At 40.4% G+C, this 18,278-nt stretch overlaps 1 pseudogene; it reads right to left on the minus strand.

Annotated features, from left to right (window-relative positions):
* The window catches only part of LOC115992406, a 60,461-nt pseudogene extending 46,993 nt beyond the window's left edge, over positions 1-13,468 (minus strand).
* Between the last annotated feature and the right edge of the window lie 4,810 nt (positions 13,469-18,278).

Raw genomic sequence — 18,278 nt, forward strand, 5'->3', positions numbered from 1 at the left:
TAGGGACTTAATTACCCTAAACACTCTTCATTTATACTGCGAGGGTCCAGAGCCGTCAGCTGAAGCTCGAAGATTGGACGATTTATCTCGCCGACGTGAGTAAACTCTTTATTGCCTTCGTCGGTTTAGCCCTCTCGTATGTTGTAATAATTGTTAGTTACTTTGTGCAGAGATAGAATCTGCTAGGCAAAGGGTGAGGACTACTGTAGCCCACAAAAAAGAGGAAAAGAAAGCAAAGGAGGCACAGGGGGGAACCTCGTCAACCCCCAAGATTGTCACCAAGGCTTCAAAAAGGAAACCCAACGAGAGTGACGACCATCCGTCCAAGAAAGCTGCCGTCACTCCTGGGGACATTTCTCCAAAGGGGAAATCTCCCCTTAAGCCAAGCCATGGTGCGAGCAAGGAGGTAATGACTTCCTCGTGTCCCATCATCAAGGGCCCTTGTTGCCTCCTAACCCATAAGGATTATGCCGTCGGGGAGGCTAGGTCCTTCATAAAGCCGAAAGATATAGGGCCTTGCGACTTGTTGGGGACGAAGGACTTAGGGGCGTCAGCTCTTTTTGATCTTACTAGGGTATGCTTGCTGCCTCTTGGTCAAGTTGGTTTCATTTCGTTTTGATTTACTTTGACTAACGCCTATGTTCTTTTCTCAAGCCTTGGTGCGTGTCAAGGCCCTTCAAGATCGCTATGTTGCCAAGGAAGGGGTTGTCACCCGGGTCCGGAAACATAATGCAAATTTGATGAATGAATAGGGGCAATACAAGGAGGCTGTCCGCACGCTAAATAATGAGCTGAAGGAAGTCAGGGGAAAGCTGGAGGAGGTTGACCATCAGAAGGAAAAGCTGTAGCAGGAGGTGACAGCTCTGAGTAAAAGGGTGAAGATGGCTGGGACTGATGTCGTTCAAGAATTTAAAGTGTCGCAGTCATTCATTGACTCTTTTGCTGAGTATTATGGCACTGGGTTTGATGATTGCCTCAAACAAGTTGCATCAGTTTTCCCAGAGCTGGACTTATTCGGAATTACAATGGACGATGAAGGTGACAGCTCCCCTGAGTCCAATCCTCCCCCAAGGGATGACGGTGTCGTTGTTCTCGCCCAACCTGCTACCAATCCTCCTCCTACTCCTGCTTCCCACTCTCCAACTGTGTTCGTGGATGTTGAAAATCAGAAAGATGACGGGAACCCTGCTGACGCTCCTGCTACTTAGTTTCTTTATTTGTATTTCAATTATTTTGCAAACAATCGTTTAATGTGTATTTCAATTACTTTGCAAACTATTGTTTAAGTGCCCCTTTGGTTTTTGGGCTTTTATTTATATACAGTTTATTTTGTTACATGGCATGTTATCCCCATCGTCTTTATATATTTTTTAATCAGTGATTATGCTAGGCGAAGTCCTCGGCCGTAATCCCGTTTGTTTTGGGAAACTCGTCAGTTTTTTTAGGGGTGGACTTGTTCAAAAAATCTGTTGATATAGGCTTCGTGTGACTTATGAGCCCATCCATCTCATTCTTTTGAGTTTGATAATCTCGTCGATTTTACGAGCTTTGCCTTTGGGTATTTGATTATGTTGCTAACTTTATGACCTTGTTCGTTATTTTTTCTAGGCCCGTTGGCTTTGTAGTTTTATCCATGTCAAGTGTTTATTGATTCTGTCGCTTTTGGTAGCCCGTCGGCTTTACAGCCTCATCCATTACTTTTACAATCTCGCTTACTTTAATGTGACCGTCGGCTTTCTAACTTTCAGTCATTTTATGGACTTAATGTAAGCTCGTTGTTGAGGGCCATTTGTGAAAATCCAGGTGAAAAGAAAGAAAGCCCAATAACAAGGGCAACAAAGAATTGACAAAGCAGACAGCAAAACCATTAGGCCCAATCAGCAGGAATAATGGATCACAGGCTCAAGAAATAAACAAATGGGTCTTGAAGAGACAAGTGGCCTCAAAGAAGTTTGGAAAGAGAAAAATAGCATCCCATGGGCAGTGTATGAGGTAGAAAAGCGAGAAAGGGTCACTACAGGCCCAAAGTAATGCAAACTTAGAAAGTAAGGGGTTTATGGCAGGCCCATAAACCCCAAGGATGAGAATAAGGTTATTGGGTCAGGGAAGCCCAATGAAGTTAGTAAAAAAGCCCATGAGAATGTAGAATTAACAAAAGGACCGAGGAAGCCAAAAGAAAGCAAACGGGCCAAGAATGCCCAAGGGAAAGTCAAAAGGGACATAGGAGCCCATAAGTAAAAGCAAACCAATGGCCATGCCAAGCCACTGAGAGAAGGAATAAAAGGCTAGCCCAAAAGAGGCCCAGCAGGATTAAGCTATTACAGCAGGAATAATAGAACGATATTGCAATAAATAAAGGAAACAAGGAATGGGCCAAAGAAATGTAAGACTCATCATCAAATAAAGACTAGCTCTTGAGAGGAGCGGGAAAACGAAAAGCAGCCCACATAAGAGGTCAAAAAACATGGACGGCGAGTCTCCAGACCACGGCAGACGAATGGGCAGCAGACAAGTTTTGGACACATATGGAATGAAGGCACGCGCAAGGCCCAGGCACCACCAACCTGTACCCAGCCAATACAAAGTATGGTGAGGTCGGGGGGTCAGAGGATCAGAGGGCATGGTTTGGTGGTGGGGAGAAAGAAAAAATCTATTTTGAAGGTTCCGGCTCAGGCTCTTTCGGGGAGGTGTCCTGCTAGGATGGCTTACTATCCAAAAGAGGTAAGCTGAGTTGGAACCATTAGGTGCATGCCACGAGAGATAAGGAGAGAGAAATAACCCAGACCGTAGCAGGAAAGGGTGCTACGGCAGACTAGCAAACAAAATACTCTTCCTTGTTTGGCGATGGGAGGGTGACACACAGATGAAACAGTGATGGTCGGCCAGTACACCCAGACCAAACAAAGGGAGTTAAAGGCTAAAACAGTAAAATCTAGTCACGACAGGCACTATAAAAGGAGGGTCTTGTCGTGAACAGAAGGGGGAGGAACAACGGGAACTTTGACTAAAAAATAGAAAACTTAAAAGCAATAGCAGAGAAAACGAAGTGAGAAGAAAGAAAGAAATAAGTGTGAATTAGAAAGGTGGGCATGCACCGATAGATTGGTCCCTTCTCTCCCTCATGAGATCCGGCCCTTTGTAAGAAAACTCGAGAGCATCTACGCAGAAAACCACTCAGACCCGTTTCCCTTAGGGCGGTTAACCTCTACGGCAGGACTCTTTTCCTGAGAGATTAACTGCTTTGAGAAGGAACATTCTTCCCTTTGTGGTTCTGCTCCTGCAGATTGGATTTCCGGTCGATTTCCTCTAATATTCTGACTAACCCATACGTATTAACATTTGATGTCCTCTGTTATGCTTTTTTTTCTCTTCCATAAAAAAGAAAACAATTAGTATTGCTGTTGTAATTAATTTTAGGGGCTATTTGGTCAATTCCCCATTAAGTAGCTAGATATTTTCTATTTGCTTTATTATTTTTATGTCTGTCTACCACGATCTGTCTGAAATAGTTTTGCCTACCTTGAACACGTCCCTGGCAGACTTTGCCTAGTTTGTGCACAAGCCAGACCAACTTAAGCTGAAGCTGGACCGGTCCCAACTCTCTTATCTAGAAAACTTGGGCTTAGTGTAGCAGGAGGCAGCCCAACACCACTAGCACAGCCCAACCCCTTACACCCGTTGGTTTTATGATGGTCTCATCCATTTGGTGGGGCCGTTAGCTTTTTGGCTTTCGTCCATGCTATGGACTTAATGACCTTTCATTTTTGTAGGCCCGTTGGTTTTATGATGGTCTCATTCATTTGGTGAGACCGTCAACTTTTAGCTTCCATCCATGTTATGGACTTAATGACCTTTCATTTTTGTAAGCCCATTCTGTCCATGCTATGGACTTAATGACCTTTTATTTTTCTAAGCCCGTTGGTTTTATGATGGTCTCATTCATTTGGTGAGACTGTCAACTTTTAGCTTCCGTCCATGCTATGGACTAAATGACCTTTCATTTTTGTAGGCCTATTGGTTTTATGATGGTCTCATCCATTTGGTGAGATCGTCAACTTTTAGCTTCCGTCCATGCTATGGACTTAATGACCTTTCATTTTTGTAAGCTCGTTATGATGGTCTCATCCATTTAGTGAGACCATTAGCTTTTAGCTTCCGTCCATGCTATGGACTTAATGACCTTTCATTTTTGTAGGCTCGTTGGTTTTATGATAACCGTCAGCTTTTAGCTTCCATCCATGCTATGGACTTAATGACCTTTCATTTTTATAGGCCCATTGGTTTTATGATGGTCTCATCCATTTGGTGAAACCGTCAGCTTTTTAGCTTCCATCCATGCTATGGACTTAGCTGCCTACTTTCGTCGTCCACTTTTGTGAACTTCAAACTGTCTATTTTTGTGGACTTAGCCGTCTACTTTTGTCATTCACTTTTGTGAACTTAGTCATCCACTTTTGTAAACTTCAAACTGTCCATTCTTGTGGACTTGTAAAATAGGAACTTCAGCAATTTTTGAATAAACTCCTCTTATTGCCATGCCTTCGTAAATAAAAGTAGTTCGAAAATCAAATTCTGCCCTTTGGGTTTAAAATGAAAAAAAAGTATTGTTGCGAAAACTAAAGTAAATGATAAAATGAGGAGTATAACTAAAAGTAAAAAAAAAAAAAAAAAAAAAAAAAAAAAAAAAAAAAGGGTTGATCTTCGTGCTGCCATCCCTACTGGTAATACTTCCATAAGTGCTCGACGTTCCACAGATGCGGTAGCTTCTGTCCATCTAACGTCTCCAGGTGGTAAGTACATTTCCTTTGCCATGCCGTGATTCGGTAAGGTCCTTCCCAATTGATGCCGAGCTTCCCTTGGGTAGGGTCTCTAGCAGCGTCCATGACTTTCCTGAGAACGAGATCCCCAACCTAGAAATCTTTGAGTTGGACCCAGGAGTTGTAATGCTTGGCCATTCGATCCTAGTACCTTGCGAGCCTTTGTTCTGCCGTCGCTCTGACTTCGTCCACTAGGTCGAGCTGTAGTTGCATGGCCTCGTCGTTCTTACTTTCGTCATGGTTGTGTACCCTGTAGCTTGTGAGTCCAATTTCAGCCAGGATGACTACCTCGCTCCCGTATGTTAGTCGGAACAGTGTTTCTCCTGTAGGCGTCCTTGTCGTGGTCCTGTATGCTCACAGTATGCTTGGCAACTCTTTAGGCCATATACCTTTCGCCCCCTCAAGTCGAGTCTTGATAATTTTGAGCAAGGATCGGTTCGTGACTTCGACTTGCCCGTTAGCCTGAGGCTGTGCAGGGGAAGAGTAATGGTTTTGTATCCCTAACTGTGAGCAAAAGTCCCGAAAAGGAGTCGTTGTCGAATTGCTTCCCGTTATCCAAGACTAAGACTCTTGGGATGCCAAACCAGCACACAATGCATTTCCAGACGAAACTCCGCACGTTCTTCTCCGTGATGGTGGCCAAGGCTTCAGCTTCCACCCACTTTGTAAAGTAGTCAATGCCTACTACTAGGAATTTTAGCTGTCGTAATACTGTAGGGAATGGTCTCATAATATCTAACCTCCATTGAGTGAACGGCCATGGGGCCATCATCGGGGTAAACTCTTCGGTTGGTTGTCTAATAATATTGCTAAATATTTGGCATTTGTCACAAATCTTGACGTAAGCCTCAGCATCTTTCTACATGGTGGGCCAATAGTACCCCGCTCGCACGAGCTTGTGTACTAATGACCTTGACCCTAAATGGTTTCCGCAAATCCCCTCGTGTACCTCCCTCATGACGTAGTCTGCCTCTTCTGTACCCAAGCATCTCAGATATGGACGGGAGAAGCCTCTTTTGTACAAGACATCTCTTATCAAGACGAATCTTGCCGCTTGGACCTTCAGCTTTCTTGCAGCCTCCTTTTCGTCTGGCAAGACTCCGTCTTTTAAGTATGAAACTAACGGTGTGGTCCACTTACTTTCAGAGCCTATCTCCTATATATTGCTGGAATCTATTAGTGGAGAAAGTTAAACAAAAGAGAGTACATTACCAGGGATGATCGTATGTTCTGCTGAAGCGGCCTTGGCAAGATGATCAGCTTGCTCATTTTCTCCTTTAGGGATTTGGATGATTTTGGCCTTTAGATTGTCTACTCTTGTCCTTATTTGATCAAGGTACCTCTTTATCTTTTCGCCTTTGTACTCATTGTCTCCATTTACTTGGTTAGCAATGACCTGAGAGTCGCAGTAAACGACTATACTCGTGGCTCCTGCTGCTTTGGCGAGGTTGAGGCCTGCTACTAACGCTTCATACTCTGATTCATTGTTGGTGGTGGGGAAGTCGAGACGAACAATACATTCAACCGTATCTCCTTTGGGCCACAGTAGTACGATGCCAGCCTCCCTAGCTTGTCTGTTAGATGATCCGTCAGTATATATGCTCCAACGAGGGGACTCTTCTGCCCCATTGTCTTCGTCATGAGTGAACTCTGCTATGAAGTGCGTGATGACCTGTCCTTTGATGGCAGTCTGTGGACAATACTGGATATCAAACTCGCTCAACTCTATAGCCCATAGCACCAGTCGACCCGCCGCTTCAAGATTGCTCATCGCCCGTTGCAACGGTTTGTCGGTTAGAACGTTCATCGTATGGGCTTGAAAGTATGGCTTGAGCTTACAAGTTGCTGTTACTAATGCAAAGGCAAGTTTCTCCATAGGTGGGTATCTTTAACCGCCGAAGCGCTCGGCTCGCGTAGTATACAGGCTTTTGCACTCTTTCTTCTTCTTTGACTAAGGTCGCGCCAATGGTTGCGGGGGAAACGGCTAGATAGAGGAAAAGCTTCTCCTGGCTATGATGGACTTAGCAGCGGCGGGAAGGAGAGATAGGCCTTCAACTCCTCGAATGCCTGCTGACATTTGGCTGTCCACTCAAATGATCTCTTCAGCATGCAGAAGAAGGGCAAACATTTAACCGTTGCCCTCGACACGAACCTATTCAGTGCTGCTATTTTTCCGTTGAGGCTTTGTACCTCCTTCACATTTCTTGGCGGTGCCATCTCCATAATGGCTCGGATCTTGTTCGGGTTGGCCTCGATCCCCCTTTGAGACACCATAAATCCTAGGAATTTTCCTGCCGTTACTCCGAAGGCGCATTTTCCTAAATTGAGCTTCATGTTGTAAGAACGAAGGGTGTCGAATGTTTCCTTGAGGTCTTCTAGGTGATCTTCCTCCCTTCGGTTTTTTACCAACATGTCGTCAACGTAGGCTTGGACATTCCTCCCAATTTGCTGCGCGAACATTTTGTTCATAAGCCTTTGGTATGTTACACTCACATTCTTTATGCCGAAGGGCATTTCTTTATAACAGAAGAGGCCTTGACTGATTACGACTGAAGTTTTCTCCTGATCAGCGTCGTGCATTCAGATTTGGTTGTAACTCGAGAAAGCGTCCATAAATCTTAACAGCTGGTGCCGAGCTGTAGAGTCTACTAGAACGTCGACCCTTGGGAGGGGATAACTGTCTTTAGGGCAGGCCTTGTTAAGGTCGGTGAAGTCCACGCACATCTACCACTTCCCGCTAGCTTTTATAACCATTACTACATTCGCCAACCAATCGGGGTAGTAAACTTCCCTAATGAAACTTGCCTCCTGTAGTTTGTGGACTTCTTCCGCTATGGCATGATCTCATTCCGGGGCGAACACCCTCTTCTTCTATCGAACGGGTGGGAAGGAAGGCGATACATTTAGCTTATGTACCATGACTGAAGGGTCTATCCTTAGCATGTCTTCATGGCTCCAGGCGAATACGTCCCGATTACTCCTGAGAAAGGTTATGAGCTCTTGGCGGATCGCGGGATTAGCGAGGGTTCCAATTTTGGTTGTTCAGTCAAGATCGAAATTGTCAAGGAGTATCTCTTCAAGTTTCTCTACCGGCTCTGTCACCATCCAATGGTCTTCTATATTCATAGCCTAGACCTATTCCTCCATTTCCATCATGGTCACGTAGCATTCCTATGCGGCCACCTGACTTCCGCACAGCTCTCCCACTCCGTAGTCAGTAGGGAACTTGATCATTAGGTGGTAGGTTGAAGTTACAGCCTTCCACGAATTGAGTGTGGGTCGTCCGAGGATAGCGTTGTAGGCGGACGAGCAATCGACCACTAGGAATGTTACGTCCTTAATGATCTGTTGGGGGTAATAACCTACCATTACGAGCAATGTGACCGCGCCCAGGGGGAATACCCGGCTCCCTCCAAAACCAACGAGCGAGGCATTCATCGGAACCAATAGTTCCTTGTCGATCCTCATCTGCTGGAATGCTGGGTAGTATAGGATATCTGTTGAGTTGCCATTATCGACCAACACCCGGTGCATGTTGTAGTCTCTTACCTGTATGCTGATGACAAGCGCATCATCATGTAGGTGGTGAAGGCGTCGAGCATTTTCTTCTGAGAACCTGATAATGGGGCCTTCTCTCCGTGCTATCTTTGGCACGGCTCCCGTCAGTTGAACATTTTTTACCATCCTAAGGTAGGTTTTGCGGGCCTTTTTGGATGACCCAGCGGCTGCCGTTCCTCCCACGATCATCCTTATGTCCTCTATGGGGGGTCTCGGTCGCTCATTATCCCACCGGGGATGCTGGTCTTGAGGGGGTGGATTTGGTCTCTCCTTGTTAACGAACTTCTGTAGTTTTTCTTGTCTGATAAGGGCCTCAATTTGCTGCTTTAGGTCATAGCAATCGGCCGAGTCATAACCATGGTCACGGTGGAAGCGGCAAAATTTATCCCTAGATCGTTTGTTGGAATCACCCTTCAGCTTTCCAAGGAACGTTAGAGCCCCCTCGTCTTTGATTTGCATTAGGACTTGATCTATCAGGGCGGTCAATGGAGTGAAGTTTGTGAATCTTCCTCCCAGGGGTTTAGGGCGCCTTTCATCCCTTCGGTCTCCTGTCCTTGCCTTCTTCCGGCCTTGGTCTTGCTGGGTGTCTTCTTGCCTTTCCCTTTTCTTAGGTTTTTCTTCTCGGGCTAGCAGCGCGTCTTTAGCATTCATGTATTTGGTGGCCCTGTAAAGCACCTCTGACATAGTCTTCGAGTCGTTCTCATACAGGGAGAACAAAAACTTACCCTTCTTCAGCCCATTAGTGAATGCCGCTACAAGTATCTTGTCATCGGCTTCGTCGATAGAGAGTGCCTCCATTTGAAACGGGATATGTAGGATCTCAGCGTCTCCTCCTCTTGCTGCTTAATGCTCATCAAGCAAGCTGTAGACTTCTTGTACCTATGTCCCCCGATGAAGTGCGTTGTAAATTAAACGCTTAGCTCCTTGAAGGTGTTGATGGAGTTGGGCGTCAACCGGCTGAATCAAATTCTTGCCGCACCCTTCAGCATTGTAAGGAAGGCCCTACACATGATCTCATTTGCTACTCCTTGAAGGTGCATCAAGGTCTTAAAGGTCTTAAAGGTCTCTAGGTGATCTAAAGGGTCCTTGACCCCGTCGTAACTATCTATTTGTGGCATGCGGAACTTACTCGGCAGGGGGAAGGAGTTGACAGAGGCGGTGAAAGGTGAGTTAGCTCAATTAACAAGGTCATCAAGATCGCTGGACACTCATCCCTTGAGAGCATTCATCATAACCTCCATCTGTTCCTTCATTGCCTGCAGCTCCGCAATGATAAGTGGTGGAGCCATATCCATAAGGGAGGGGATGCTCACGTTTTGTCGCTCCGGTTTGCTTGGGGTGTTACTGGCCTGTTGTCCCTCTTGATTCCTTCTTTCAGCGCTGGTTCCTTCTTGATCTGCTCCTTGATTATCCGGTGCTATGTTTTTATGGCGCAGCTGCTCCTCCAGGTCGCGATTTTGTTTGGTGAGGCGTTCCACGGTAGCGGCGAGAGTTTTAACCTATCTCTCGAGGGCGGTTGTGGGTGGTTCTTCTTAAACGTCGTTAGTGGTTGCCATTGAGCCAGTGAGCACCATGCAACTCTTTTGTCCGGGAAGCGATAATATGGCTTACAATCCGCAAAACGCTTCTCACAGACGGCGCCAACTGATGATGCCTAAAAAATCACCAGTAAGCCATACAGTCCTCACACACTCGAAATAGCACCTGCATAACAAAAAGAGAAGACCTAACAGAGAGCACCGGTGTGGTGCCGGCCACATACCCTCCGAAGGTCAAATTAGAACTTTTCTCACAACTCTAGAGTGATAGAGAGGGTAAATTATTCGTACCTTGGCTAATGAAGGTATTGGGGCTTTTATAGTAGTAAGGGGTTGACATCTCTTCCTTGTTGCGAAAGTCTTTTCCTTATAGAAGTCTTCTTGGGCGTATTTGTCGGGATCCTTTCCTTATAGGGATCTTTTGAGTAGTATCAAATATGGAGGGTAAGGTATTTCCTTATATATGCAATCGTGGGGAGCAAGTAAACATGCATCAGGGTCGTCAGCTTATTTACTTCCTTCAGCCTTATTGGTGTCGGTTTTGCTGATGACGTCAGCCTTTAGGTGTGTCTCGTAGGCTTCCCTTATTCCCTCAATCTAAAACATCAGTTGTTGACTACTATATGAGGAAGCTGAAGGTTATAACCGTACCCGTCAGCTTATGCCTGATGGCTTATCCAAAGCCGTCAGCTTTATGCCTTGCATTAATAAGTACTATTTTTTATCCCTATCAGTATCTTTCTAGGAGAGCGGAAGGAATTGAACCGAAGAGTTTGTTTCTTGACAATTTCCTGCAAAGAATTATTTGAGCTAGATGGTTTATTTCAAATTCTAGGTATGGGACATTAACATCAAGAACTCAACCACTTACAGGAATGTTAAGCTGGGCATTTGTGACAAAAATTCTAGTAGTGGTCCTGTTAAGCTATTGTTTGATAAATCCCTGAGAAATGATGCATTGGATTGCTTTGATTAGATATTTGAACATAATTTAAGAATTGCTTGAGAAAGCTATATATCTATGAATAATTGAGAAGTATTGATTCTCATGGAGTGATATTGGGTTGACAAAATAGTTTTGCTGTTATTGAAAGTTTGTTAATTGTGTCAAAAAGGCTCAAATGGCAAATGCCATCATTAGTGTAAAGATTGAAAGTTCTTATTGAATAATACTCACAGGTACTCTAATGATTTAAGCCTGGCCACCGAAGGAGATATCTTTCCTGTCAATCCACTTGAGCCTAGATTCCTGCAATTAGATTTAAAGGCTCAATTAAACAAGTAATGTATGTCATTAGATGACATATTAGTTTTATTTTACAAGCACTCACAAGGAGATGATTATGTGGGGATTATAACCGTTGTCTTTGCAGGTCAGGCCATCCCAAGCCGGCTGTGGCAGACATGGATCTCCTTGCCAGATTTTTGTTACCCCATTGCTCACTTTAATGTCCATTATGGCATTAACTAATATACACCAACATTATTCTCAAACTGAATCAAAATTGCATCTCATTCCAATAAAAATATAAGAACGACAAAAAGAGGAGACATAGTAAAGTTGCATCTCACTTGATTGACAACAAATTTGGTGTAAGAACAACATACCATCTTCTTGGTCTGTTGGTGCCTGTAAGAAATCTTTAAATATATAAACCTCCATTGCATTGAGAATAGGAGGGAGGGTGGAAATTTCCGTCTTATCAATAGAAAACTTGAGCTTAGGTCCCCTCACTGGCGTGGTGCTATTTATAGTAGTTGAGGACAGGTAGAGAGGAACAACAGATTTCTTCCAGGAGTTACCATTTTGATTAATGTTGAATTCTCTTTTTTCGTTCTCTTGGATGATTTCAAGTTCGGCAAAGTGCAGGTATATGTAAAATTCTAAAGTGGGATCATTAGTATCCACTTCAAAATCAAGGGAGTCATTATTCATTGGTCTGACAGCCGTGTCCATGACCATTGATGGCAGTTTATATTCAGAATGATTCACACTATCAACAGCAGAGGAGGTATTGAATGGTATTGATTGAGGAAAGTTATAAGGAAACCACATTCGATCATAAGCATCGTCTTTGTACCTGAGGCATTAAAAAATATATCATGTACTAGTGAAAGATGTTACTACAAAAGAACATAATATCTAATCATCCTTGTAAACAAAAACTTGGAACTCGCCCCAAACCAGAGCATCCAAATTGGATGGACAGAATATACTATGAATAAGAGTCTAAATTAATCAAAAGTACGTCAAGATTTCAAGTAATGGTACCAAATTATCCTATATCTTATCCATCCTGGCTTAATCACTATGATAGATCCACTTCTCAAAATGGTTTAAGAGTCAAATAAATTCTTCAAAATTTATCAAAGCCCTGTGGAATAATCTCCTATTATATCTTACTTTTCTTGCCTTGGTATAATTCTTATTTCACATGAAACACTGCTCTATGAATATAGTAATTTTATTTAAATAATTAGATTTGACTTGAATATTGTCATCAATGTCTGGCCTATTGATAGGGGTAGCTTGAGACAATAGAAAACTAATCTGAATAACCACAAGAAATAACTCACCGGATTATTTGACCAGTTGTTGAACCAACATCGAAACGCCTGTACAGAACCAAGGATTTTGTAAGTGAGATTCTATAACTTGAATTATGAAAATGCCTCAGCTATAGTGCTGATATGAAGGGAGTTCCTGAGACAGTATTTAAGAGAAACATTTTTGTGATCCATCAAAGAGACATGTATAATCTCCTTGATGACAATATGAGATTCATTATCAAACTCTACTTTGTCCCAAATATTAACTCCAATACATAGATCAAATTCTGGCAACTTGTCCTGCTCATCATAATTCCCATACATGAAGGTGGCTCTGATGAAGTAGGTAGTATCTTTGCCTTCGTGAGGTCTTATGGTGTAGCAACTCCTGTTTCCCTGAGGAAAACTTCTCACATTCCAAAGATATTTTTGAAGGTTTTCATGATTGAACTTAGAATTTATGTTCTTATTCTCTCCAGAGTCGATGAAATCTTTGCCGGAAATGTATTCTATCTCAGTTTTGTCATCAGTGTATCGGAAATCATCCAGAATCCCACAATCAATGCTTATGGAACCTATAAGCCAGCAAAAATTTTAGAATAACTTTCTGTGTGCGCGCGCGCATGCATGTGTATGTTAAGCAGATCAAATATATCAACGATGGCAAAGTTTGGAACTCAAAGTAGGTACAAGTATATAATCTGCTAGCTATAAAATTTTAAGGGCTATGATTAAATTTTTCGGTTTCAACAGAAATGCAACAGTGCTATTCAGTTAGAAGAAAGACACTAACATAGGCAGACCCCATGTCTCAAAATCAAATATCTGGCTACTTCAATCAGTGGAAGAAGTGACTTACCTCCTATGTCGTCTACTTTCCTTCTACCATGTTTGTAATTACCAAACTCCCTCTCTGAAACCAAATTAGCTGAACTTACAGTAATTGCCCACAAGGCAAACACCAATGCAAAAGTTAACCACATCATTGAATCCAGAGACCATTTGTTTCCATATACCCCACCCAGCTACCGTGGAGAAATGGAATGAGATATTGTGTTCGTGAAGATATATGGAAAAGATGTATCCAGTAAATCAATGAGCCTTTTGCACTGCCTGTTGAGCAGCTAAAGAAGAACTTGGAAGAGGCTATAAATCAATTACTCCTGCTTCAAACTTTGAAATTTACACTTTATCCATCGTACCAGCCGTACGTTGCTTTGCGTTGAATCTTCCAAATTTATTGCATATGTATTATGGAAAAGTAGTTGAACTCATTCAAGCCATCAATGAAATTTGTCATTCACACGTGAAAATGAAAATGGTCATCTTAAAACAGCGTGATATCATGGTTTTACAAGAATTCAGCGCTGACTCCTTATATAATTGTCTTTGTTTTGTTTTTCTTGAAATGGGATCACTTACTTTTCTTAATGTTTACCTTGACGATTGTCTTACGTTTGATTTAAAACGTTTGTCTTTGTACATATGTGTTGTAAGGTGGATCACTCATCACTCTTTCATGATTTATTTGCCGGCCAAGTTTGTTTGGACGTTTGTCAGATGGTGGTACCCCACCCTAGTCCCTAAATATCTTTCTTTTTTTTCTTTTTTTGTTTGGCAATGTTTTTAATGGGAGGGGAAGATTTCATATGTAGACATTCCCTCTAGAAACATAAAATATGTCGGTTGACAGACAAAACTCTTTAACTTTTGCTTAAATGGTTTTTTTTTTTTTTTTGGTAGTTTTCTGTTGGTTCACTAATAAGTGAAACATTTTTTCCAGTTAATTTATGCCCTCAAATTAAGATCTCCTTTATTCACTTATCTCTTTGTTTAATATATTTTAATCATAAATGAAAGATATATTGGATTAACCATATTTTACATGGAAAAATAAATATTTACCGAATTTGAATAAAAATAATAATCAACAACTTTATATCACAAAATACAAAAGGAATAGATTAAAAATATATATAAAAATCGATTAAGTGAGTACTATTTAAGCGATGTTTAAATATAAGAAAAATGCTCCAACAAATTTATGTTATAATTTGTATATTTATGTTTATGTTTACTAAAAAAAAGAGTATATTTATGTTATACAATTAACATAAATACATTTTATATTTATTTTAAATTTGTATCACAATTAAAATTTTATTTAATCTTTTAACTAATTTCTTTTTTACTTATATTAACTAACATTTTGAGGAACAATTTTTTTTATAACTTTGTCTTTTAATTTTACTTCTGACCCCAAACTAAATTCTTGGTTAGTGTTCACATGTATATATCCAATAATTTAGGAGTAATACTCCTTCCACTCACATCATTCTCATAATCGGTCTCATTAATTAAATTTATAGAAAAAATATAAATTCTAATGTGATATGTCAAAAAAAAAAAAAATTTGTTGTTATGACATTGAATTGTAAATGTTGCATTGTATTCAGCGTATGAGATCGGGTATGTTCTTGTGATTTGAAAATCACTCTTGTTGACCAATTCTTTCTTTTTTCCTTTTTTTACTCTCTTAACATGGCATTGTTTCTTTTCCTCTTAGTATTTGGGTGATGAGTTGTATGACTAGGCACTCACTTGACACTTAACAAAGATGAACAAGAAAATCAATTTGAAAATGTACTTAAATATGGAGGATCAAAATGAAACTTTTTAAATATACTTTATAGTCCATTTGGATTGAGAATGAAGGAGAGAGAGTAAAATAAAATTGGCACAAAATTAGCCTATTTTTAACCAACTATATTCTACTCTTTTTCATTCCCCCTCCCTCCCCCCTCAATCCAAAAGAGCTCTTAATTGGGTAAGAAAGAAATGTTAGTGTGCATTTGTTGACAATTTTTTTTTCTTTTAATTTTTAAATTTATTTATTTACGTATGACAAAAGGACAATAAAAACAACTCCCGTTGCGTCCACCTACAGTACAGCCATTGACAGTTACGGGCCTTATTAGTTACTATGGCCTTATCTCTATACTGACCTGAATCAGCGAGTAATGGTTCGCCTATGAAATAGACCCACAAGCACCTAGCTTCCATTCAGACATAGGCCCAATTGACATGTAATAATGAGCCATGCAATTTAATTTGGCCCACTGATGGTGCAGGTGTAGGTGGCAGTCTGCCAATGGCCAATGCTATAAAATCCAAATGTGGGGTCCATACGACCAATTTGCAAGTTGCATCGATGAGATTAAACTAAAAATAACTAATCGCTAACCCATGTGATGCATGAGATAGTTCAATAAAAAATAAAAATATTTATTTTGCTACTATAACTTGGCTTAAAAAAAAAAAAAAAAAAATGCTATAGTTATGTCTTCATAGAATGCTCAATTGCAATTAAATTTACTATTCACCACCAATATAATCTATGTTATCTTGCACATTTGTTTGCATAACAAACGGGTCATTTTCAATTTTATAATAAAACAATCTATGGTAGAGGAAAGAGATAAAACTGTTCCATTGAAGGATGCATGATGAATGTCAACTTTCCCAACGTTTTTAGTGTAGAATGATGTTCTCTTTCTTCTTCTTTTGCACTGCACTACATTTGGTAGTGTTCAGCCCAAAGGATTGTGAATGTCAACTTTCCTAATAGGACGCACTTTCCTTTCCATTACGCTTTGCATATTTTCATCCTAATAAAGTTTAAGAGGATCAATACTTGAATGAATGCCATCACATTGACTGTTGGACTGTTTGGATTCTAATAAATGACATGTTGGTGATCTAGGAGAGAAGAAGGGTGATTGATTCGCTGAGAAGAATACCGAAGATGATGACGACAGATTCCTTAAAGTTGTGATTGGTAAAGATCCAAACCTGGAGCTATCTTCTTCGAGTTCCATATTTACAAACTTTTCTGCCATCCAAAGATATCAAATCCTGTGCATGTGCTCCAGTTATGAGGAGCCTCTCTAAAATAAAATAAAAAGTATGGCTTTAGTAAATCAAGGATCTTCCCAATATGGTAGAAAGAACTAAAAAATGCAAGTAAAGTGGAATACTCTTTCCATGATTATTATTTTAAATGGCTTCGAAACTGACATTGACATCCTACCAAGTAATTGCATAACAACAATGGAAGAAAACAGCGTTTTGATATCTCTCAACATGGAAAAAGTGAAGACACTTAATGAAAGTGGACATTATTAGAAATTGTCTATTACTCTACTTTCAAATAGTAGTATAACAGTCATAAATCATTGCAAAACTTCAATTTAACAGCAAAAATTCCAAAACACGTATGTATCAGTGCTTCCAAATCTACTATCTAAGCCCATATCCTACCGATCAAATTGCTTGGACATTCTAGTGCAGATATATATTATGTAATGGATTTTAAAATCTCCAATGTACTACCAAGGGCCATATCTTTAGTGTTATGACATGCAATCATGTGTCAATAACCCTTTCAACATTGTTAATCCTTTATTCTTTATTTTAATCAATAAGTGACCCTCTTGGTCCTTTCCTTGGTCTAAGCACCCTCAAATTTCACAGTAGTACTCGTTAATAGTGAAGTAATCAGTTTTTACAATTAAATTAATTGTGAAAACTGGTTCCCGTAAAGCAAATCCCCCCGCTTTTCAAAGGCAAAAAAACAATGAAAAATAACCCACTATTTGCCTATTAGATTCAATAATCAATATATTAGCTTGGATCACAGTGAAATCCCACAAAATATGCTTCAAAAATAGATATGGAAGAAGAAAACACACAGCTCTACCTTTTCACTTTGCTACTGCTGGAATTTGTAGCCAGCCTCTAAACTCTATAGGTTCAGTCCTCTGCTGTGCATGGCAGAAAGCAGAAAATAAAAGTCAGTAGTAGGCATGGATCTTAGCTTTAATGGTTATTCCTAAATTTAAAATACAAACCTTACCATAACTAACAAAAATAACTATACTTGGGTTAGATTTTTTTTTTTTTTTTAAACTAAGTTCTTTGGGTTAGAATTGATTTTGTTTTAGTAGAAAATTCTTAATGACAATTGACAAGATGGAAGCTGAACATTGAGTTGGGTGTCGGAGGTAAATTATTGAAGGCCTTGGGACCCAAGTGAAGAATACAAATGCTTGATTCCTGTTTATTCTTAGTGCATTTATGGCCCAAAATTCCGAGGGATAATTGGTATGGTTTGTATTAGTCTTAGTCTGGGTTTCAGCTAGATTTAGTAAGTGTTTATAATTAGTGAGCACCAAATTTTCAATCTCGAAATCAAAAGCTAGTTTTGATATGACAGAAAAGTTTCCTTACGCGTGCAACGGAAACAACAATTTTATATAAGTAAAAGCTCACATCAGTGTGGCAATCTTGGTGGACAATTGTCTGGTTGTTCGTATTTACATACACGTCACAGGATATTCTTACTTGATGAAAATGTTGGAACGCAATTTAAACACATGGAGAAAGAAGACGCATCATGTAACAGAATAAAGCTTGTAAGAGAATACTATGGAATTGTCAAAACAAAACTAAAATTTCCTTAACATACCGTTTCTTAATGCAGCGAGTGTACTGCTACTGTTTTGCAACATACTTTAGTTATTGCAAAAAGCCACGCAATCACATACAAACATTTCCAAATAATCGCTCTATAGATTCAGAACTCAAGATTGTTTCTTTACTTATGTCAGCCGATGACTGGTTTATGTCAAGTAAAGCAAATAATGATAGTACATAAAAAGGTAAAAGGGTAAATTTGTTGTGTTCAAGGGCAGTGAGTTTACAATTGTAAACACATTGTTCTTTTTCATCAATAAAACACTTATTATTGATTAAA

The sequence above is a fragment of the Quercus lobata genome, chromosome 5 (genome assembly GCF_001633185.2).
Source record: "Quercus lobata isolate SW786 chromosome 5, ValleyOak3.0 Primary Assembly, whole genome shotgun sequence".
NCBI classification, from domain to species: domain Eukaryota; kingdom Viridiplantae; phylum Streptophyta; class Magnoliopsida; order Fagales; family Fagaceae; genus Quercus; species Quercus lobata.